General features: G+C 43.7%; 1 protein-coding gene across 1 annotated transcript in view; it reads right to left on the reverse strand.

Moving 5' to 3' along the window:
- LOC124802499 (protein borderless) overlaps positions 1 to 19626 on the reverse strand; it is a 470917-nt gene extending 451291 nt beyond the window's left edge. Inside the window, exon 1 of the mRNA XM_047263317.1 lies at positions 19514 to 19626. The gene's annotated coding sequence lies outside the window, so the exon portion shown is untranslated. The remainder of the gene's footprint in view (positions 1 to 19513) is intronic.
- Positions 19627 to 24648: the final 5022 nt, after the last annotated feature.

Consider the following 24648-nt stretch of genomic DNA (forward strand, 5'->3'; position numbering starts at 1 on the left):
TCATAAATTTCTGGCGTATTATAGTATTTGAGAGTTTTAGCATCGCGTTTTAGTACCTGAATAGTGTAAATTCGCGTAATCGTTTGTCTTCTGTTTTCGTTTGAACGGCCAGTGTCGGTTGGTCACAGCCAGTGTGCTCCCTGCCGCCGTTGGATAAGCAGCTGCCAGCAGCAAGTCGTATACTCCTAGCTCACTTATTTGTTACATAGTTTCGTATAGGAGGTATAATTTCGAGTTTTAGTTACTGTAATCGTAAATTCAGGCAGATTGTAGCGCAGTCGTTGGGCATTTGTACAGGTTAGTTCATACATTCTTTGCGTGTTTCCCTTGCCTTATCTACGCACGGACTTGTGTTTCAGTAACTGTTGTTCAGCATCGATTAGAATGGACAGGGACTGTGATTGCTGTGTTCGGATGAGGGCTGAGTTGGCATCCCTTCGCAGGCGGCGCTGACTTCAGACGCGCAGCTTGAGGCTGTTGTCAATGGGCACCACTGTGGGGAGCCGGACTTGGGTATCACGGGGATGTCAACCTCGTCCCGTCTATCCTCAGATCGGTCTGCCGCTGTGGTTGCCACGGTTGCCGCCCGCAGTGGGGCTGAGCCCTCGCCTGTGGTTGATAGGGAGGTCGTTCCAAGGCGTGGCAGGCAGCGAAATACGTCCCCGGAGGCTGATCAGAAAGCCTCCCCGGTGCGTCTGACAAACAGGTTTCAGGTACTGTCTCTTGCTGAGCCAAATGCAGCTGCCTGCCCTGTTTCAGAGGATGATTCTCAGCCTTCAAGGTCCAGACAATCGCAGAGGGTGGGCTTGTTGGTAGTTGGGAGCTCCAATGTTAGGGAAGAAATCCAGTGTGCACTCCGTGTGCATTCCGGGTGGAGTCATTCCTGATGTGGAAAGAGTCCTTCCGGATGCCATGAAGAGCACAGGGTGCAGCCAGCTGCAGGTGGTGGCACATGTCGGCACTAATGACGTGTGTCGCTTTGGATCTGAGGAAATTCTCTCTGGATTCCAGCGGCTATCTAATTTGGTGAAGGCTGCCGGACTTGCTTACGAGATGAAGGCAGAGCTCACCATCTGCAGCATCGTTGACAGAACCGACTGCGCACCTTTGGTGCAGAGGCGGGTGGAGGGTCTGAATCAGAGGCTCGGACGGTTTTGCGACCGTGTTGGCTGCAGATTCCTTGACTTGCGCCATATGGTGGTGGGGTTTCGGGTTCCGCTGAATAGGTCAGGAGTTCACTACACTCAGCTGGCGGCTACACGGGTAGCGGAGGCTGTGTGGCGTGGACTGGGCGGTTTTTAAGGTTAGAAGGCCTCGGGAAAGTACGGGGTGGGCTGCAATCTCAAAGGATGCATGCCAAATACAGGACGAGCTTGGATCAAGGAACAGTCGGAATTGTAGTTGTAAATTGTTGTAGTTGTGCTGGGAAAGTCCCTGAGCTTCAAGCGCTAATAGAAAGCACAGAAGCTGAAATCATTATAGGTACAGAAAGCTGGCTAAAGCCTGAAATAAGTTCTGCAGAAATTTTTACGAAGTCTCAGACGGTGTTCAGGAAAGATAGATTAGGCAGAATTGGTGGTGGAGTGTTTGTGTCTGTCAGTAGTGTTTTATCTTGTAGTGAAGCCGAAGTAGATACTCCGTGCGAATTGGTATGGGTGGAGGTTATACTTAACAGCCGAACTAAGTTAATAATTGGCTCCTACTACCGACCCCCAGACTCCGATGATATAGTTGCTGAACGGTTCAGAGAAAATTTGAGTCTCGTAACAAATAAATACCCCACTCATACGGCTATAGTTGGTGAGGACTTCAACCTTCCCTCGATATCTTGGCAAAAATACTTGTTAAAAACCGGTGGTAGGCAGAAAACATCTTCCGATATTGTCCTAAATGCTTTCTCCGAAAATTATTTCGAGCAGTTAGTCCACGAACCCTCGCGAATTGTAAATGGTTGCGAAAACACACTTGACCTCTTAGCCACAAACAATCCAGAGCTAATAGAGACCATCATGACTGATACAGGGATTAGTGATCACAAGGTCGTTGTGGCTAGGCTCAATACCGTTTCTTCCAAATCCACCACAACCAAACGCAAAATAATTTTATTTAAAAAAGCGGTTAAAGTGTCACTAGAAGCCTTCCTAAGAGACAATCTCCATTCCTTCCGAACTGACTACGCAAATGTAGACGAGATGTGGCTCAAATTCAAAGATACAGTAGCAACAGCAATTGAGAGATTCATACCTCATAAATTGGTAAGAGATGGAACTGATCCCCCATGGTACACAAAACAGGTCCGAACGCTGTTGCAGAGGCAACGGAAAAAGCATGCGAAGTTCAAAAGAAGGCGAAATCCCGAAGATTGGCTAAAATTTACAGACGCGCGAAATTTAGCACGGACTTCAATGTGAGATGCCTTTAATAGATTCCACAACGAAACATTGTCTCGAAATTTGGTAGAAAATCCGAAGAAATTCTGGTCGTATGTAAAGTACACAAGCGGCAAGACGCAGTCAATACCTTCGCTGCGCAGTGCCAATGGTACCGTTACCGACGACTGTGCCGCTAAAGCGGAGTTATTGAACGCAGTTTTCCGAAATTCCTTCACCAGGGAAGACGAATGGAATATTCCAAAATTTGAAACACGAACAGCTGCTAGCATGAGTTTCTTAGAAGTAGATACCTTAGGGGTTGCGAAACAACTCAAATCGCTTGATACGGGCAAGTCTTCAGGTCCAGATTGTATACCGATTAGGTTCCTTTCAGATTACGCTGATACAATAGCTCCCTAATTAGCAATCATATACAACCGCTCGCTCACCGATAGATCTGTACCTACAGATTGGAAAATTGCGCAGATCGCACCAGTGTTTAAGAAGGGTAGTAGGAGTAATCCATCGAACTAAAGACCTATATCATTGACGTCGGTTTGCAGTAGGGTTTTGGAGCATATACTGTATTCAAACATTATGAATCTTCTCGAAGGGAACGATCTATTGATACGTAATCAGCATGGTTTCAGAAAACATCGTTCTTGTGCAACGCAGCTACCTCTTTATTCGCACGAAGTAATGGCCGCCATCGACAAGGGATCTCAAGTTGATTCCGCATTTCTAGATTTCCGGAAAGCTTTTGACACCGTTCCTCACAAACGACTTCTAATCAAGCTGCGGGCCTATGGGGTATCGTCTCAGTTGTGCGACTAGATTCGTGATTTCCTGTCAGGAAGGTCGCAGTTCGTAGTAATAGACGGCAAATCATCGAGTAAAACTGAAGTGATATCAGGTGTTCCCCAGGGAAGCGTCCTGGGGCCTCTGCTGTTCCTGATCTATATAAATGACCTGGGTGACAACCTCAGCAGTTCTCTTAGGTTGTTCGCAAATGATGCTGTAATTTACCGTCTAGTAAGCTCATCCAAAGACCAGTATCAGTTGCAAAGCGATTTAGAAAAGATTGTTGTATGGTGTGGCAGGTGGCAGTTGACGCTAAATAACGAAAAGTGTGAGGTGATCCACATGAGTTCCGAAAGAAATCCGTTTGAATTCGATTACTCGATAAATAGTACAATCCTCAAGGCTGTCAATTCAACTAAGTACCTGGGTGTAAAAACTGCGAACAACTTCAGTTGGAAAGACCACATAGATAATATTGTGGGGAAGGCGAGCCAAAGGTTGCGTTTCATTGGCAGGGCACTTAGAAGATGCAACAAGTCCACTAAAGAGACAGCTTACACTACACTCGTTCGTCCTGTGTTAGAATATTGCTGCGCGGTGTGGGATCCTTACCAGGTGGGATTGACGGAGGACATCGAAAGGGTTCAAAAAAGAGCAGCTCGTTTTCTATTATCACGTAATAGGGGAGAGAGTGTGGCAGATATGATACGCGATTTGGGATGGAAGTCATTAAAGCAAAGACATTTTCGTCGCGGCGAGATCTATTTACGAAATTTCAGTCACCAACTTTCTCTTCTGAATGCGAAAATATTTTGTTGAGCCCAACCTACATAGGTAGGAATGATCATCGAAGTAAAATAAGAGAAATCAGAGCTCGAACAGAAAGGTTTAGGTGTTCGTTTTTCCCGCGCGCTGTTCTGGAGTGGAATAGTAAGGATATAGCATGATTGTGGTTCGATGAAACCTCTGCCAAGCACTTAAATGTGAATTGCAAAGTATTCATGTAGATATAGATGTAGCTCGTACAACTTGAATCGCAGCGCGCTAGCTTGGGAGACACGGAGGTGAGGCCGACCCTCATCGAATCGTCGTTTTTGGTAAGTCGAATGGCGTAAAGGACTGCTCTTCCTCAGATTAATTACGCCTGTTGCTAAGAGAGCGGCTTGAGGCGACAGGGTTGAAATAATGTATGTTTGTCAAATCACGAAAAAAGAAGACCACATACCACAGGGTAAAAGCAAGAAAAACCCGCTTCCGTAGGCGATGCCGCTAACGCATGTCTGTTGCAGTGGCGGGAGGTAAGCAGCATTGAATTCTGATGGTGGATGAAATTTTCACTGACAGTATTTGACCGGCAAGTGGGGAAAAGGTCGTTGTCTAAAGTTCCTGGTAACTAGTCTTTGCGCCAAAGTCTTGGGTTAAATTCCTAATTTCTCCACAGTGTCCACGTGACGTTGTTCATGGTGATGCGACCGTAGGATGGGGATGTTAAGCATCTGAGAGACGTAGGCTGAGTGACAGCGCACGGTTTCAACCACTCCCTTCTCTCATCATCATCGTACAACATACACATAGCACGTCACTATTCAAGCATCCAGTACAATCAATTACGCTCTGCATGTGCGCTTAAGACACAACTTTCACAAAAAATGGTTCAAATGGCTCTTAGCACTATGGGACTTAACATCTGAGGTCATCATTCCCCTAGACTTAGATCTACTTAAACCTAACTAAGCTAAGGACATCGCACACATCCATGCCCGAGGCAGGATTCGAACCTGCGACCTTAGCAGCAGCGCGGTTCTGGACTGAAGCGTCGAGAACCGCTCGGTCACAGCGGTAGGCCAACTTTCACATATCAGCATGGAAAGGGGCCGATGTGCGCTGAGGAAGAACTCTCTACCCCGTAGGATATCACAGCCAATAGTGCCATACAGGAGAGGGAACCAATAAACATTCCTTCTGGCACCTAATTTTAACGAAGAAGTATAATGTTGGTGCTGTCATTAAACCGTGGTTTTGAGGTGAGCAGCTAGAAAAAAAAGAAAGACTACTGTTTCAACATATTATACGCATTGTGTGGCACAACTTCTTTCGGATAAAGAGTATTTGTGTAAAATTACATAGCTTTAGTTCAGTGAACTATTGTTCAGGCGGCGTTATTACGTAATGACACTCCGAACTCCCGAGTTAGTCAGTTACGTCCAGGGTCGTAGATAATTTCTTCTTCTGCGCCCTGATGGAACGTGAAGTGCAAGATGCTCATTCAGATCGGCATCCAAAAATATTAGCGGCTGAACTGTTATAAAGATGTAGCAACTGAAATTTTGATACAAGTTAATGGAAATGAAAGCAATGTGGTTGAAAAATTGTGATAATTATTGATGTTCATGTAAATGGCTCCGTAAATCGCGAGTATTTAGCGTTCATAAACTGCATCTGACGTGACTTCAGATGTGTTATTTCTGACAATAGATACCTATATATTCATAAATATTTAAAATCGGTCAGTATCGTTTACTTGTAGCTGGATCGAATTTGTACACTTCTTTGCTCTGATTCTATTTTGATAGCTTATAGTACTACGTCCATTTGATTGAATTATTCATATTATGTAGGACTGAAAATTATGATTTACGACTTTTGTCAGTAATTAGCCATCATGGGTATTTTTCAAATATTATTACTAATTTGTTACGATATTCGTAAGACGTTCATCGTTTCTTAGAATTTTACGTTAGATATCTAGCGCTATTCTTCATGTGCGGTTTTCACAAAATGTATTGGTAGTCCGCGGCTCGTATTGTTAGCCAATAAACGGATCGTAATAATACTCACAAAGACAACGCCTGTTGACATTAACAAACTAGAAGTAGGTTGAATTAGAATGTCAGTGGTTTTGTGTTCCACTGCGACACGTTTACGAGATATCGCATTTTGAAAAGTTCTCACACTGACACTTGTACAATACTTGTGTTAGCACACACTTAACAACAAGTACATACACTAGTTGTGTGGATTCTGAACAGTAATGAGACTACTAACCATCACAGGTTGTGTTCAAAATTACCATCGGCGGCGGCAATACACGCTTCCAATCTTGTACGAAACAACTACTGCGCACGAGGTAGCATTTCAGCGGACGTTTCCGCGCAGTCTGCAGTAATACGTCGTTGCATATCATCGTGTGTAATTGGTACTTACTTGTAGACAGCGTCTTTCAGCTTTCTCCACAGAAAAAAGCCTACAGGCATCAAATCCGGGTAATGAGTCGGCCAAGGTACAGGTCCTCTGCATCCAATCCAGCGATTTGCAAACAATTCGTGAAGAAATTCTGTAACACGTCTTACATTATGAGCTAGACGTCCATCATGCCGGTACCACAAGTTCGTCCTACGCTGCAAAGAAACGTTTCCTAACGTCCATGGAAGGTGGTCCGTTAGGAGGCTGCGATAATTCTGGGCGTCAGTGCTCCGTTTACGAAACACAGGACTATGAGCTAACGATTCAGTACCCCACAACACACGCTTACACTTCATGGACGCTGACGTTTCACCTGACGAATCCAATTGTCAACATACCAACAGTGCATATCTCGGCGGAATATGTTAGTGTTTGGCCATTACAGCTGCTGATGTAACCTGGGCGGGGAGGTACGAAGGGATTCAAACTACGCCCACCCCCCCCCCCCTCCCCCAAAAGCCATGAAGGCTACTTTATTTGATGACGTATTTGTTGTAATGAATATGAATTTTGCCTGTTGAACACTTACAATGACTGTTAGATTGCAAATTTTTGCAGTAACGAGAAGTGGCAAGACGTGTGTAAGTCGCGATGCTATGTTGAGCTTCGGCTCTCTGTGTCTTATCGATACATGTCGATACACTTACGTGTCGATTGTCTTACGTTTACGAGTGCTGCCAACAGCAGTAGCACTATCGTAGTCCAGCGGACTCGTTTGTGTGTCAACTGAAATATAGTGTAACGAGTGTGTCTGGACATGAACAACTGTATGATGCGCTTTCACATACCCTTGTTGTGTAATTTATACCATATCTCATGATTATCTGCACGCATTCGTGCTTAAAATGGCATCATTGCGTGAGAGACAGGTAACTTCTTTCTTCCGTCTCTCCTAGCAAATATTCTCTTAAGAGAGACGCTCGGTATAGGTACTATACACAATTTAAATACCCCCCCCCCCCCCCCTCCAGCCCGATGAGTTTTTTTGTCTGTATATGAAGTCTATTCTCAGGAACTATTGTAGGGATTTTACTAATACACTATTTCACGAGGACGATTTTTACATACAGTTTGCCACCACAACGCCAGACATGTCGTCTGGCTGTAGAAAGTTAGTGCTATCTGTGAAAAGCCAGAGCAGATCGCTGGTTAATACATATTTAAACGGAGATGCCATTCAGTGCACCGAGCACAAATACCCTCTAAGTCTTTCTCCATTTCATTACGATCGCGTAACGATGGTTTCCTGTGGACAATTTGACTTACTTGGCAGCTTCAAAGACATTTAAATCAAAACATTTTCAGATATTCGCACTTTTTACTTCTTACTATTAGTGCCCATGTTATGTAACATAAGCATCGTGTGAAGTACATTAATATGATACATTATGTCATACTGGATAACATCTCACATGCCATCATGTCAACCAACGTTTGTCATGCCGTGCAGTATCACGCAACGCCTCTCTAAAGCTTGGAATGCGTGCATCGCCATTCTAAGATACTTACTATTATTGATGTATCCCTACTCTCGGTTACTTCCTATTGTAGATGCATCCGGCTCTCTAGAAGCACATAAATCTGTGTGTTTTTGTTCTTATATCACTCCCATACGTGTAGCAAGGGGTGGGTTTGGGGAACTATCGTCCTCTAGCAAAAAAAAAAATCAATCTATCTCTTCGACTTACCTGGCAAGTTCAAAAACATTTAAATCGGAACATCTTGACATATTAATAGCATTTACTATAGTATTAGTGCCCCTGCCATGTAATATAAGGCATCGTTTAAAGTAAACTAACTTACTACATCATGTCATGTTGTATAACGTGCCATCATGCCACATAATATGGCAGTTGTAATATAATGCAATATGACACAACGTCTCATTAAAGTTTAGAATGCTTGCATGCCCAGTCTGGCATACTTCCTATTACAGATGCACCCCCATTCTCGGATACTTCCTATTGTAGATGCATCCTACTCTCTAGAAAAATGTAAATTTGAGTCTCTTTCTTCATACACCCCTCAGCATGCGTGTAACAGCGTGTTAGTTTGGTGGAGAAATGGTGCCCTTGGCGAAAAAATCAGTCCTCCCCCTTCACCCAAAAATCACAAAAATAAAAAAATAAAACGTTTTAGCGTCCCCACAGGAACAAACGCCCCCCAGAAATTTCATTCCCCAGAAAACCTTTTTTATCTTTTGTATGTATGCCTTCAGAGATATGATATTATATACTGTTTTCTACGGCTGCAGAGACTTCTGGATTTTGGGCACGAGATCACGGACTTTAGCCTATAAATTACAAGATGTAGATATGCCAACACCTCGCAGCTAAGAGAGCTCATTACGCTAAGGGAGTAGGATTAACTCGTAAAAAAGAGCGATGTTTTGATTCAGATGTCTTTGAAGCTTTTTTACTACCCTGGCTCTGCACAGGACATATTCGTTTCTTTTTGTGCTGTGACAGGAACATTTTCCATTCAGGTTGCCATCTTTTACTCCACCATAAATTTGATTTAAGACCACCATAGCTTGCAAACCGATGTAAATTTTTGTTGCGTCTGGCGATGATTGATAGGGTTTAGGCTTTTTATTGTCTTTCGATGCATATTGCTTGAGGTGGGCATGCTTTGTGTGACTCATCTATGGTTATCTGCCTTATACGGCTGAAGCTGTACAGTATAGCCTACTCTGTCCTCAGAGCACGAAAGCCTCAAGACCAAATCAGGCGCAAATGCCCGCGGGAGGTTTCTATCTTATTTTTGTAATTTTTTCACATTTTTATTTGTTATTATCTTTATTACTTTGTGACTTTATTCTCCATTTTGTGTTTTTTAAATTCTGTTTAATTTTTTACTGCTTTTGGTACTTTTTGTTTTACAGTTACACGCTTATTCACATACGCATGAGACTGTATAACCAAACATATGAAAAATAGCCGTAAATACTTAATACGGTGGTTAAAATAACAGGAAACAGATACGACACCGAACAAAATATTAAATTCTTTGTTAATTTTATGATAATAATGCATGTAAATAGTTTATATTTCTTATATAAACTTACGATACGACCATATTATATCGATAAAATTACTTAAAAGCTTCTATACAACAAGCTGAGCAATTCGTACAACAAATAATAAACATTTGAAAAAGATATATCTTGTTACTTTCTTTATTTAAAGTACGCAATAATAAAAATTAAGAAACCGCCGCTAGAGATACTCACGCGAATGACTTTGGCGTGAAATGTTGCAACAACTAATTCGAATTAGATATTAATTTGATTGGTTGAATTAAGTAGATGAACAGCAAAACAATGTACGCACCAAAAAATACTATCGACTCTTCAATCCTGTACGAAAATAGTCAAAATTACGCTTGTTATGTCCGAAAATAGATTTTCTGCAAGGTGGCATAGTAGTTTTGGAAGAAAAGGCAGTGAAACATTTTCTATTAGTTAGAAATAAGGTTGGCCTTTTATCTGACAATTGTTTTTATAGCAGTTTTAGGGTTAGTTTAATTTTCTGCGTGGCCATCGATGAAACTTTAAATGCTCGGTCAAAAAGAACACCATTTTGTACAGGGATAAGCGTATTCTGGTTTGGTAAGTGCATTGCTTTGATTCTTCCACGATTTTAAGCTATTGGTGAATGAAATCTTCAACGGATACACAACGAAATGATAATCAACTGTTTTTTAAATTATCTGCAAATGCAGCGCTTAAAATGCGATGCATTTATACGAACCGCAGTTTCATGTGCAAACGAGTGATTTTTCGGCAGTAGAACCTGAACGATTAAAGATTTTTGCAAATTCTTCTTATAATTAAGTTAAGAGTATATTTTTTATTATTATCTGTATCGTCTCAGCACGTACGATACGTGAGAACTGGATTTTAAGTGCATTTTATAAGGAAATTTAGACTGCTATTCGTTTCAAAGGAAGAAGTTTCCACAAAACAATGGGATACCATTAGTTACATGTATTTGTCTACCTTCTTACAAATTTTTATCTATTATCACAAGTCTAAAATATAGAAGTGGCACGCATAAAAAAGGCTCACAAAAACGTGTTTTTTCCGGTAAAATCCGAGCGAAATTAGATTTTTCAAAGGAGTTTCCAATTTTGTCATGAGGACACATTTTGTATTTATTTGATTCACATTCCGCCCATTCACTTCAGAGAACGAACTTTACGTGCTACATTTAGCTCAACTTTAAATCATCGGGTCACGACAATGGATAAAACAATATTGTTTTGACTCCATTTATCAACCTTCGTGCAAAGTTTGAGCCAGTTCTTTCAAGTTTGAAATATAGAAGTGGCACGCTTCAAAAATCTCCATCAACAACGTGTCTTTTGCACGTAAATTCCAACCGAAGCGAGAAATTTTCAGACGGTTAGAACTTACCTTTGGCCAAGGTCTGATATACCGGTGGATCGAATTTGAATCATCCGTCTCGCTCCAGTCCGTTGTTACTTCAGGATGACTGTTTTTGTGCGTAGAATCCGAACAGGAGTGACTGTTTCTGAACGTAAAATCCCAACGGTGCACATATAAATGGTGCCATTAGCTGAGGATTAATTTCAGCCCAATTAAAATATTTTGCAAAACGAATTAATCGATTCGCGCTGCTTGCGTGAACGCTAGCTCCGATTCATGGTTCAAATCTTGTTTAATATACTATAATACAGCTATAGTAAGACAGATGTTCGAATGGCTATACAAATAGCCGTTTGTCCGTGCTAACCCAAAAACCTTTTCCCTCATGTTGCTAGCTCAAACGGGAATCGAGCGCGAGGATCCACCCAAACCGCGATTCTGCGAGCGGCCTTTTCATACATATTTGTCAAATCCAGAAATTAGACTTAAAAAAACTTCATCTGTCCTAAAATCGGTACGTACACAGTAATAGAACACTTCCTAGGCAATCAAAAAATTATTTCGCGATCCCTGGTCAGGAACGGAAAGTAGAATTTACACGTTCATAGTCCTGAAGAATAATGGTGCTAGAAAATTTGAAAGAACCAGTTCACGTTTTGTTCCTCAGATACCAAGAAACAGAGATAAAGAAAACTAACTGCCCATCTTTTATTCCACCACAAACTCTTTCAGATCTACAAGTCCTTTTCCATGTTATATGAAATGTCGCACACTAAAAACTACTCAACTACATAGACCTCTAATTCTGAAAATTACATACAACTTGAAGAAGGGGCTATTGCTACAGTAAAGGACGTGCAGCTCAGGTGAAATTATAAATACCACCTTTACGTCAACGGTTGCGGTTATTCCAAAATGACGAGCCGGCTTGCGTGGCCGAGCGGTTCTAGGCGCTACAGTCTGGAACCGCGCGAACGCTATGGTCGCAGGTTCGAATCCTGCCTCGGGCTTGGATGTGTTTGATGTCCTTAGGTTAGTTAGGTTTAAGTAGTTCTAAGTTCTAGGGGACTGATGACCTCAGAAGTTAAGTCCTATAGTGCTCAGAGCCATTTGAACCATTTACTCCAAAATTACGAACAAAAATTGGATAACCAAAATCTGTCCGCACCTACCTAGACATATGGCTCGAAAATGTGTCCGAAATCCGTGAAAAATGACAACATTCATTCACTTTGCAACCTCAAAATACTGGAGCTTCCCTCAGAAGTATCGCAGGTATCGCTTCGTAAATGAAATGGCGTACCACTAGTGTTGTGCTAGGGGCGGATTATACAAGAGAGATTAATCATTCATTTGCGTCTTGTGGACTGGTGCTTTCCGATTTTACTCACGCTTATGCTCGGATATTAGTTTTTTAAACTATCACGACTCAGTTCTAAAAACAAATTCTAAAATATGGCCTTTCAAGATATCATAGAACTGTTAAGAATAATACATCCCCGCTATGTTCAAAGAATCGTTGGTACCCGAGTGTGTAGCGTTTTAAGTCTTGCTTTCGTGAGATTGTTGGTGCGGTTACCATTAGTAGTAATTAATTTTGATGAAATGCTGTTGTCATTATTAATTGAAACTGATAGTTAATAAACATGGGATCGTAATTTTAGTCAAATATATATATTCATTATTAACAAGCTGAGAAACCTGGCTTTGTCCGGGTTGGAATATATGGCATGGGAGAAGACATGAGTACCATTCCGGTTATGACATGAATACAGACATACATCTCATTAAGGTTATTAAGAATGTAATCATCCCGTCAGGAAGATACTTTGATCGTGGTGCGTGGTAGTGGGTGAGTGTGGTGGACAAAAAACCGCGAAATATGGAGTAATACTGTTAGGTAAAGCTAAATAATATTGTCTTACAAATTTCACCGTGGATGTGAAAATAATTTTATTGTTTCATTCCTGGAGCACTGTAATGGTGACAGGGTCCTCAACGTGTTTCATCCTTGTTCTGGTGTGTGGAAGTGGGTGATTGTGGTTGGCAGAGATCCAGATATCTAGTATAACGCGCGATGTGGAACACTTCGTTCTCTTACAAAAAGCAAAATTCTCTATGAATTTTGAACTTTATTTTATTAGTGAGCATACTCACTTATATAATTCTCACCCTTTTCCAACCACATTGTCATTAACATTATGTTACATAGACATATTTTACCTCGGGTAACTACACGGGGCCAATGCTGGTTTATACTATTGTCCAAACATAACAGTATTATATCGGATGAATGAAGCAATAAACGTATTTTTATGTGTGCTGTAAGGTACGTAAGTCACAGATTATATAGTTTTTCCTAAGAGTATTCATGGTTTCAAATTTCGTGGACTTTTGCTCGCCGCACCGAGACTAAACTTCCTTACTAACAGTATGAGACCAAGGTTATCTGCCACAAGAATAACGAGTGATCATGGAGACACTTATGTCAGTACGTACACACGTAACCCTTTTATACACTCCTGGAAATGGAAAAAAGAACACATTGACACCGGTGTGTCAGACCCACCATACTTGCTCCGGACACTGCGAGAGGGCTGTACAAGCAATGATCACACGCACGGCACAGCGGACACACCAGGAACCGCGGTGTTGGCCGTCGAATGGCGCTAGCTGCGCAGCATTTGTGCGCCGCCGCCGTCAGTGTCAGCCAGTTTGCCGTGGCATACGGAGCTCCATCGCAGTCTTTAACACTGGTAGCATGCCGCGACAGCGTGGACGTGAACCGTATGTGCAGTTGACGGACTTTGAGCGAGGGCGTATAGTGGGCATGCGGGAGGCTGGGTGGACGTACCGCCGAATTGCTCAACACGTGGGGCGTGAGGTCTCCACAGTACATCGATGTTGTCGCCAGTGGTCGGCGGAAGGTGCACGTGTCCGTCGACCTGGGACCGGACCGCAGCGACGCACGGATGCACGCCAAGACCGTAGGATCCTACGCAGTGCCGTAGGGGACCGCACCGCCACTTCCCAGCAAATTAGGGACACTGTTGCTCCTGGGGTATCGGTGAGGACCATTCGCAACCGTCTCCATGAAGCTGGGCTACGGTCCCGCACCCCGTTAGGCCGTCTTCCGCTCACGCCCCAACATCGTGCAGCCCGCCTCCAGTGGTGTCGCGACAGGCGTGAATGGAGGGACGAATGGAGACGTGTCGTCTTCAGCGATGAGAGTCGCTTCTGCCTTGGTGCCAATGATGGTCGTATGCGTGTTTGGCGCCGTGCAGGTGAGCGCCACAATCAGGACTGCATACGACCGAGGCACACAGGGCCAACACCCGGCATCATGGTGTGGGGAGCGATCTCCTACACTGGCCGTACACCACTGGTGATCGTCGAGGGGACACTGAATAGTGCACGGTACATCCAAAACGTCATCGAACCCATCGTTCTACCATTCCTAGACCGGCAAGGGAACTTGCTGTTCCAACAGCACAATGCACGTCCGCATGTATCCCGTGCCACCCAACGTGCTCTAGAAGGTGTAAGTCAACTACCCTGGCCAGCAAGATCTCCGGATCTGTCCCCCATTGAGCATGTTTGGGACTGGATGAAGCGTCGTCTCACGCGGTCTGCACGTCCAGCACGAACGCTGGTCCAACTGAGGCGCCAGGTGGAAATGGCATGGCAAGCCCTTCCACAGGACTACATCCAGCATCTCTACGATCGTCTCCATGGGAGAATAGCAGCCTGCATTGCTGCGAAAGGTGGATATACACTGTACTAGTGCCGACATTGTGCATGCTCTGTTGCCTGTGTCTATGTGCCTGTGGTTCTGTCAGTGTGATCATGTGATGTATCTGACCCCAGGAATGTGTCAATAAAGTTTCCCCTTCCTGGGACAATGAATTCACGGTGTTCTTATTTCAATTTCCAGGAGTGTATATAGATACAGATTACTAATCTAATTCAAATATGAGTAACTTATTCCAGCTACATTAAAATTTGACGCAAGAATGGAAAGCAACAAATAGAAAACATAATTTCTTTTTGTTTCTAGAGACTTAACAGCGTTATCGGTGTGTATAACTTTTTTTTAATGTTACAAGAAGGTACTGAGAACAAAATCGTCTAGATAGGCTATTGAAATTTCTGTACTTATTATGTTTCAGCTACTACCAACATCAGATACCTGCAGTTAATATGAAAGGAACATAACGAGATAAAGGCGTTTCTTATAAGCCGATAAGCCAACAAGGGATATTTAATGGAAAGATTAAAAAACAATTTTAAAAGCCTACTTATGAAATAGTTTAGCACTTAAGAAAGAAGAAAGTTCTGTGCTGGTACTAAAACCAATGCCTAGTAGGGCGTCAACTTACAGCTTGGTTTAAAAACTTTTACAAAGATGTAAGTTTTAATCGACAGGTGGCGCTAATGTCGAGGGACAGGTACCATCGTCTTTTATAATACGCAGGAAACCTTTGAATTTCACAGCGATTTTCTCGTGTTAAAGAAAATGCATCTCAGTACATCTGAATTTCATGTCCGACGCGCTAACCAAATTCTATAGTACGATGAAAATCGAAGATCCTTAAGTTCCTTGAGAATACTGAGTAATACACAATGGTCAGTCACCAACAGAGTGATAATACAGTGATTGGAAGGCTGTGTCATCGATCAGTCTCCGCTGCTCGACACATGGACTGAAAGTAGTTGTAAATTTTGTAACGTTATTAAAACTGAAAAGCTCTGAATAGTTTGTACTGGGTTATCATACCGTAAGAAACGCATGTTCCGTCTCGTGGTTCATGGAACGAGCGTGGGGCGTTGCACTGGCGGAAGGGCCAGTCTGCCCGTCCTCACGCAGTCGCCTCTGCTGATCCACAATGGCGTAAAAGCAACAGCCGGTTAGAAAGGCGATCTCCAGAAGCGACTAGCGCGATCGTAGATTAAAATGAAGACAAATGAAATTTGTTATTTTAATTGTAATTCATTAAAATACGTGTTCACTTCTTGTTCAGATTTGGCCACGATCAATCAGAAACTGTCTTTTATGTTATTAATGTTTTGGATGTGGCTGTATTACGAATGGATGCAATATTGCTGTAACGAAGTTGCTTAAAATGAATGTAAATAATTTTGAAGATTTTGGAAATTTTAGTGAAGAGAGATGTTACGGACGAATGATCTGAAAGAAAGTCCTGTTTATATTATGTGAAGCTTTCTTCGTGTTGACGCGTCATTTATGAAATATTGCAAAAAGTGATAAGAGACAGGAAGATCTCTGCATTATTGAGATTTCGTGAACTTTATTTCACGACAGTCTGAACGAAAGTGGTTTTCGGAGACATTTTCAAGAGTTAAAAGGACTTTATATCCCTTCTGAAGAGAACAAATAAAGCTAATGGTGAAATAAGTTTCCAAGTGACAGTTCAAAGTAACCAGACACATATGTTCTTCTCTAGATGCTATAAATTATGCTAAATGTAATATTAATGTGTAAGGTCGTAGTATTCAATAAATAACTCCGATTGATAACAGGTCAGACCTAAATCACTCATTAAGGCTAATAGACCATATTAATTGAATTTCTGCTTCACAAATTAATTACAGGCTGCGTAAAAACTGGATATGGACAGAACAGAAATAGTTTACGGCGTCGATGTCACAAGAAGCGAATATGTGTGAGTTACTATATCAACGAAAAAAACAAGACGTGATAAGATTCAGATCTCAATAGTGCAACTGTTATTAATGAGAAGAAACTTATGTCCTCGACGATCGACCGTCCACACAGAACTCGCAAACCCGCAAAACACAGGTCTGTTGCCATCTTCAACAAGGAGATATGCGACATGTTGTAAATATTTTACATGAAGCCAAAATCCCACATGAAATCTTCTTTAATTGGATGGATTACTAATTTCGGCTAACAATATAGTCATCTCCAGATCATAAAATATCCTTGATTATTGTTTGTGCAATTACGGCTTCACACATCGTTAAAAGCTTTCTTAAAATGAAAAAGGCCATACATGACACAGTTAAAAAAAGCTTTCTAACGTTCATGGCCGCTGTAATTGAACGAGTGTCATAAAACAAAGGCATTACGCCATTAAAACTTGGCAGCTGACACAATTAGTATTTTCATCATTTCGTAACAGAGATCATCATATATATACGTTGCTGTAACGTGATACATGTGAATAGTACGCCAGCTGACGTCCATTACAACGTTTAAGAAACGCGCCTTTCGGCATACGAGTATACGCAGTATATACATGTGTGGCTGGCACTATAAAGGAATAGATACCATATATACGCCGAATGTTGCGTTTCTTGAACGTTGTAATGGGCATCAGCTGCCAAAATATCCACATGTACCACGTTACAGCAACAGATACAGGATGTTCGGAAATTCTCGTTACAAACTTCTAGGACATGTAAAGGGGAATTAGTACATAATATTTGGAATAGGAACGCATTTCCGGAAACGTATCGTTTCCGTTTTAAGATGGTTTGAGTTCGTATGTGTACTGTGTCCACGTTTGAAGAGGAAAAGAGGAAACTTTCAGAGTTGCTGGTCCTGATATTCAGTAGGGTAGGCATGTTGACGTGGACTACTTCTTGTGGGGTCGTAGGCAAAATTTAATTTACGAGACTCCTGTAGAGACAGAGGAAGATCTTCTGGCATGAGTTCTGACCGCTTCACTGCAAACTGAAGAGGCACCAGGTGGGATAGAGTGTGTCTAACAGAACATGCTTTATAGGTAGAACGTCTGTAACAACGTCGGTGGTCGCCACATCGATCCGCTGTTGTTATGCATCAGTACTGTTCTGTACGTACAGTTTGCTGGGTTCTTTTTTGTTTTGGAACAGTGTAACACGATACGTTTCTGATATGGGCTCTTATTCAAAATATTATGTAGGTACTCATTCCCCTTTACAAGTCCTGGAACTTTTTAACAGGAGTCCTGTATACGAAGATTTCTCGTTCGAAATTATGTAAATATTGTGCCAGTTACTTAGTTTTAACGGCATAACCATCGGTATCGCTCCAGTCCAGAATTGTTTCAGGGTGACTACTTTTTCCACATAAAATCTGAACAGGAATGACTGTTTCTTAACGTAAAATCCGAACGATGCACATATAAATGGTACCATTAGATGAGGATTAATTTCAGCGCCATTAAAATCTTTAGCGAAAGGAGTTAATCGATTCGCACAATTTGTCTGGATGCCACCTCCGGTTCGTCGTTCAAAACGTGCTTAATATACTGCAACGTAGCTATAGAAGACATGTTCTAATGGCTATACAAATAGCCACTGGTCCACGCTAAACCAAAAACTTTTTACCATGATCTCCCCAAACCGCGATTCTGCGTTCGTCGTTTTATACATTTTTGTTGAATTATATAATTAACCCTAGAATAAGTTCAACTGTTCTAAAATCAGCATGTACACAGTCATAGAACCTTCCTAAGCAATCAAAAATCATTTCGCGATCTTTGATCAGGAGCGGAAACTGCAATTTATGTTTTCGTGGTCCTGAAGGAAATGGCGCTAGAACGTTTCAGAGAACTTTGTTGATCAGAGCAGTTCACAGTTTTGTTCCTCAGATACTAATGAACCGAAACGAAGAAACGCCAACTGCACGTCTTTCATTCCTTCACAAGCTCTTTCAGATCGACAAGTTCTTTTTCAAGTAGTATGTCATGTCCCACACTAAAATCTAGTCAACTATGACTGTCAACACTGGAAATAACATACAACATGAACAGTAAAAGAAGTGCAGCTGAAGCGGAATTATAAATACCGAATTTACGTCAACGGTTGCTGTTATTGCAGAATGACGAAGAAAAGTTGGATAGCCAATCCTGTTTGCACCCGCCTAGACAGATGGCTCATGCGTCTCACTCGAAATATTGGAGCGTTCCTCAGCAGTTCCAAAGATTTGAGGGTATCACTTCGCAAATGAAATGGCGTAAAAATCAGTGCACTAGCGTTGTGCTAAGAGCGAACTGTACAAGAGAAATTAATCATGCATTCGTGTCGTACGGATTGGCCATTTTCGATTTTATTCGTGCTTATGCTCGTATATCAGTTTCCTAAACGAGCACGATGCAGTTCTAGAAACAATTCGAAAATATCGCCTATGAAGATATCCTAGCACTGTTAAGAATAATACATTTGCCTTTGTTAAAAGAATCGTTGGTACTCGAGTGTGTAGCATTTCAAGTCTTGCTTTTGTGAGATTGTTGGTAAAATTATCATTATTAGTAATTCTTTTGTCTTGTGGGTATCCTTCAATTACACTGGCCACGAGCCATGAAAACTGTTTTTACTGTGTCATGTACGGATGTTCTTATTTTAAGAAAGATTTTAGCCATGTATGAAGCCGAAGTGGCACCAACACTAACCAAGAATGTGTTATGACCTGAAGATGGCTCGTCTGTTAGCCGAAACTTCTAATCAGTCCAAAGAAAGAAGATTTCGTGTGCGATCTTGACTTCATGAGTTTTCAGTTCCTAAAATGAATATGAAAAAAAAAAAGATTAAAAATAATCTTCGGAACTGTATTTAAGCATTATCTGTCAGACAGCACACCCCGTCGCGGTGTAAGAAGAGCTATGGAAATACTGTAACATGCGCAACCTAGCAGTTGACACTCAGCGATCCGATGTCATCTGTGTACGTGCGGACTTACAAACGTGGAGGGTCAGGCCAGCACGGAGCGGAAGTCCGTGGAGACGGCGAGCGGGCGGACGGACTCGGAGGAGCGGCGCGCGGCTGGGCCGGACTGTCGTTGCCGACGCAGAGGTCACTGGCGGACTGATGCGGACTTCCGCGCCGGCCGCTGCCGCTGCCCGCTGCCCGCTGCCCAGGCCTGGAGGGGGCGGAGGACTCATCAGCCTCCTCACTCATCAGCGGCCGCCCGGCAGCGCCGCTGCAGACCTGCCAACAGCAGAGCGAAACTCAGTCTGCGTTGGAGTCGTCGTTAGGAAACTAGGTGAGTTAAGGTCATCTCACCATCTTAAAGTAAAACGAGTGAGTGGTAAGCTCAGATGTTATTAAAAATTGCGGAGACATTTCTACATTTTATACACTGATCACCCGGAACGTTATGAGTACCAACCTAACAGCCGGTATGCCCACTTTTGGCAAGGATAACAGTGGCGAAGCATAGTTTCGTGGAAACGATGAGGCCTTGGTACGTCGCTGGAGGGAGTTGGCACCACGTCTGCACACAAAAGTCAGCTAATTCCCTTAAATTTCGGGGAGGGGGACGATGAGCTCTGATGCCACGTTTGATCACATCCCAGATGTGCTCCATTGGTTCCGATATGGGGAGCTGGGGGGTCAGAAATTCAATTGGAACTCGCCTCTATGTTCCTCAAACCACTTCAACACACTTCTGGCCTTGTGATATGGCGCATTATCTTGCTGAAAAATGCCACTGCCGTCCGGGAGCACGATCGTCACAAAGAGGAGTACGTGGTCTGCAAACATTCCTTGGCTGTCATGGTGTCTTGCTTCACTGGACCCATTGATGCCCATGTGAATGTTGCCCAAAGCATAATGGATCTGCCGCCAGCTTGTCTTTGTCACTTCGTATAGGTGTCAAGAAAGTGTTCCTTTGGAAGAAGGATTCGTTCCCTCCCATCGGCACGATGAAGAAGGTATCGGGATTCATCAGACCATGCGACGCTCTGCTACTACACTAACGTCCAGTGCCGATAGTCACGTGCCCATTTCAGTATTAGTTGCCGATGTCGTGGTATTAACATTGGCACATGCATAGGTCGTCGGTTGCGGACGCCCATAGTTAGTAGTGTTCGGTGCACTGAGTGTTCAGACACATTTGTACTCCACCCAGCTGATGTAAGTACTAGGCGCTTCAGTCCGGAACCGCGCTGCTGCTACGGTCGCAGGTTCGAATCCTGCCTCGGGCATGGATGTGTGTGATGTCCTTAGGTTGGTCAGGTTTAAGTAGTTCTAAGTCTAGGGGACTGATGACGTCAGATGTTAAGTCCCATAGTGCTCAGAGCCATTTGAACCATTTTTTATGTAAGTTCCGTCACAGTTCGTCAGGTGTCCTGTTTCACCATTTTGGCCAGCCTACAACATCCGACATCTGTAATGAGGAGCGTCCGACCAACCCCACGACGTCTGGACGTGGTTTCATCTCGGTTTCGCCACGTGTTGAAGACACTCATCACAGCGTTGAACAAACATCGGAGAGTCGTGCAGTTCCAGAAATGCTCGTGCCGACCCTCCAGGCCACCACAATCTGCCCTCGGTCAACCTCAGATAAATCGCGCGCCTTCCCCATTCTACACACGTACGGCACTCTCTCTCATTGATACTACTTGCACCCTGCGTGTGTCTGACTAGCAGTCACTTCTCGCCAGGTGACGCTCTTATCTCTTGGAAGGGTTTATGTCGATAGGAGGTCGGTGGTCATACTGTTGTGGCTGATGAGTGTATGTTGGGCACAGCGTCAGTTTGGCGATGATCTTAAAGTTATATTGTTCTTGAAGAGTCATCAAGACTGCTAGCAATTCTTGTAATTACTATGACTGATTTCGACAGATCTACGCTGTCATTATCGGATCTGAGTGTTCCTAAAACAAACATCCTAAGTGAAGGTGGATTAAAAATAGGAGATTTCATATAACCACTGTGTACACTATTTTAATGTTGGAGCATTATTATTTGCACATGCTTGTTACAATACCGTAAGTCACATAGTGATGTTGGGTCAAATAAAACATGGCAGGAACATAACTATATCAGAAATAAAATAACACACGGTTAAAATAGACAACATGTTGTGCTCATGTCTAGCATACGCTAAAAGCTTGACACCACAATGACGACTAGCAAGTGTAATATGTTCATAGGTAAGGGAGCACACAGTTGTTTCACAGTGGTGTCCGATAATCGAAACTGGGATGTTTGCTTTTGTAACTTTCATATCCGATGATGACAGCGTAGATCTGTCGAAACCGGTCAGCCGGCCGCGGTGGCCGTGCGGTTCTAGGCGCTCCAGTCCGGAGCCGCGCTGCTGCTACGGTCGCAGGTTCGAATCCTGCCTCGGGCATGGGTGTGTGTGATGCCCTTAGGTTAGTTAGGTTTAAGTAGTTCTAAGTTCTAGGGGACTGATGACCACAGCAGTTGAGTCCCATAGTGCTCAGAGCAATTTGAACCATTTTGAAACCGGTCATATAAATAAAAAGAATTGCTACCGATCTTGTCAAAACCTGAATCTTCAAGAACAATATCTTAATTATTAGTCTAGGATATGATGGTGTGATTTCCAAAAGAAAATTGTTAAATTGTTTCTATTTGTTACGAAAATACACTCCTGGAAATGGAAAAAAGAACACATTGACACCGGTGTGTCAGACCCACCATACTTGCTCCGGACACTGCGAGAGGGCTGTACAAGCAATGATCACACGCACGGCACAGTGGACACACCAGGAACCGCGGTGTTGGCCGTCGAATGGCGCTAGCTGCGTGGCATTTGTGCACCGCCGCCGTCAGTGTCAGCCAGTTTGCCGTGGCATACGGAGCTCCATCGCAGTCTTTAACACTGGTAGCATGCCGCGACAGCGTGGACGTGAACCGTATGTCCAGTTGACGGACTTTGAGCGAGGGCGTATAGTGGGCATGCGGGAGGCCGGGTGGACGTACCGCCGAATTGCTCAACACGTGGGGCGTGAGGTCTCCACAGTACATCGATGTTGTCGCCAGTGGTCGGCGGAAGGTGCACGTGCCCGTCGACCTGGGACCGAACCGCAGCGACGCACGGATGCACGCCAAGACCGTAGGATCCTACGATGTGCCGCAGGGGACCGCACCGCCACTTCCCAGCAAATTAGGGACACTGTTGCTCCTGGGGTATCGGCGAGGACCATTCGCAACCGTCTCCATGAAGCTGGGCTACGGTCCCGCACACCGTTAGGCCGTCTTCCGCTCACGCCCCAACATCGTGCAGCCCGCCTCCAGTGGTGTCGCGAAAGGCGTGAATGGAGGTACGAATGGAGACGTGTCGTCTTCAGCGATGAGAGTCGCTTCTGCCTTGGTGCCAATGATGGTCGTATGCGTGTTTGGCGCCGTGCAGGTGAGCGCCACAATCAGGACTGCATACGACCGAGGCACACAGGGCCAACATGCGGCATCATGGTGTGGGGAGCGATCTCCTACACTGGCCGTACACCACTGGTGATCGTCGAGGGGACACTGAATAGTGCACGGTACATCCAAACCGTCATCGAACCCATCGTTCTACCATTCCTAGACCGGCAAGGGAACTTGCTGTTCCAACAGGACAATGCACGTCCGCATGTATCCCGTGCCACCCAACGTGCTCTAGAAGGTGTAAGTCAACTACCCTGGCCAGCAAGATCTCCGGATCTGTCCCCCGTTGAGCATGTTTGGGACTGGATGAAGCGTCGTCTCACGCGGTCTGCACGTCCAGCACGAACGCTGGTCCAACTGAGGCGCCAGGTGGAAATGGCATGGCAAGCCCTTCCACAGGACTACATCCAGCATCTCTACAATCGTCTCCATGGGAGAATAGCAGCCTGCATTGCTGCGAAAGGTGGATATACACTGTACTAGTGCCGACATTGTGCATGCTCTGTTGCCTGTGTCTATGTGCCTGTGGTTCTGTCAGTGTGATCATGTGATGTATCTGACCCCAGGAATGTGTCAATAAAGTTTCCCCTTCCTGGGACAATGAATTCACGGTGTTCTTATTTCAATTTCCAGGAGTGTATTCTACACTAGTGCTACAACAAATATAAAAAACAAGTTTTCAGTTTATAAACTGAACAAGGTAAAAAGTCAAGACCTAGTACGTATTCTAGGATATCATAGGGAATACTGAATTTAACTTATGAAACGGGAAATTATGAAAATGCAACAAAGCACGCAAGCGAAAAGGAATGCAAATGTCTAAAACATGAGACTGAAAGGAAGTACAAAATGGCTAAGCAGGAAAAACTAGAGGACAAATGTAAGGATGTACACTGTCCGGTCACATTAATATGACCACCGCCTATGTTTGACGTCAACGTGCAATAACCAATCACAGATGGCAGGTGGCTGCATTAGCAATAGAGGGCACATAAAGCATATCGGCGCGGGTGCGCGCGAGCGTGTGTGTGTGTGAGTGTGTGTGTATGTGTTGGGGAGGGGGGGGGGACGCAGAAAACAGTGAAGTCGTTGTAGTAATGTGGAAACGGAGCGATTTATCTGACGTGCAAAAGGATATCATTGGCTTTTGGACCAAGGGCGGAAGCATATCCGAAACGGCTCTTTAAGCTGTTCGCGTGCTGCTGTGGTTAAAGTACAGCGTGCATGGCAAAATAGCGGCTGTGTTGCACCGGGAGCCATAGATGAGGTGGTGAATGATGTGCAACTGTTGGGTAATTGACCGCCCAGAAGAACCACTGGCTACCAACAATGTCTCCTCAAGGACCGTATGGTGAATGTTGATCCCTGTGACCCTCCGCAGTTGGTGCCTGGTCCATGCACCTAAGCAGACGAAGGCTGGAACTGAATGGCGATAGGTGGCTTTTCCTGATGAATCACGTTTTATGCTCCTTGGCTTAAACAACCCTGCAACAATCGCTGGAAGGGTCCAGATAGGGGAAGGACTCGCTATGCTCTGGGAAATCTTTTCGTCTCATTCCCAAGATGATCCTGTAATACTGGAAGACATTACGGATCAACACCAGTGCGCATCTATCCTTGCATACCATGTCCACCACTACAGGCACATGGTTTTTTGCACGATGACAGCTTCTCGCAGAACAATGCAATGTGTCA

Source organism: Schistocerca piceifrons, chromosome 6 (genome assembly GCF_021461385.2).
Source record: "Schistocerca piceifrons isolate TAMUIC-IGC-003096 chromosome 6, iqSchPice1.1, whole genome shotgun sequence".
In the NCBI taxonomy this organism is placed as follows: domain Eukaryota; kingdom Metazoa; phylum Arthropoda; class Insecta; order Orthoptera; family Acrididae; genus Schistocerca; species Schistocerca piceifrons.